We start from the raw sequence: 505 nt of genomic DNA, 5'->3' as shown, positions 1-505 counted from the left end.
AAAAAAAAAAAAAAAAAAAAAAAAAAAATGAGGATATTTTAAGCAACCTCTGGGACAACATTAGCATACTAACATTTGCACTATATAGGGGTCCCAGAAGGAGAAGAGAGAGAGAAAGTCACAAAGAACTTATTTGAAGAAATAATATCTGAAACCCTTCCTTACCTGAGAAAGAAAACAGACATACAGTCATAGAAATCACAGTGTGTCACAAAGAGGAACTCAAAGAGGTTCACACTAAGACATACGATAATTAAAGTAGTAAAACTAAAGTTAAAGACTCTTAAAAACAGTAAGAGAGGGCTTCCCTGGTGGCGCAGTGGTTGAGAGACCGCCTGCCGATGCAGGGGACATGGGTTCGTGCCCCGGTCCGGTAAGATCCCACGTGCTGCGGAGCAGCTGGGCCCGTGTACCAAAAAAAAAAAAAAAAAAAAGAAAAGAAAACATTGTAGAGAAGGAAAAATATTTTCCCCTCTACACTTCTAGGTTCTTGGCTGATACCCCT

Source organism: Neophocaena asiaeorientalis, unplaced genomic scaffold (assembly GCF_003031525.2).
Source record: "Neophocaena asiaeorientalis asiaeorientalis breed wild unplaced genomic scaffold, Neophocaena_asiaeorientalis_V1.1 scaffold7, whole genome shotgun sequence".
In the NCBI taxonomy this organism is placed as follows: Eukaryota; Metazoa; Chordata; class Mammalia; order Artiodactyla; family Phocoenidae; genus Neophocaena; species Neophocaena asiaeorientalis.
Note: the sequence above shows the minus strand (reverse complement) of the source record.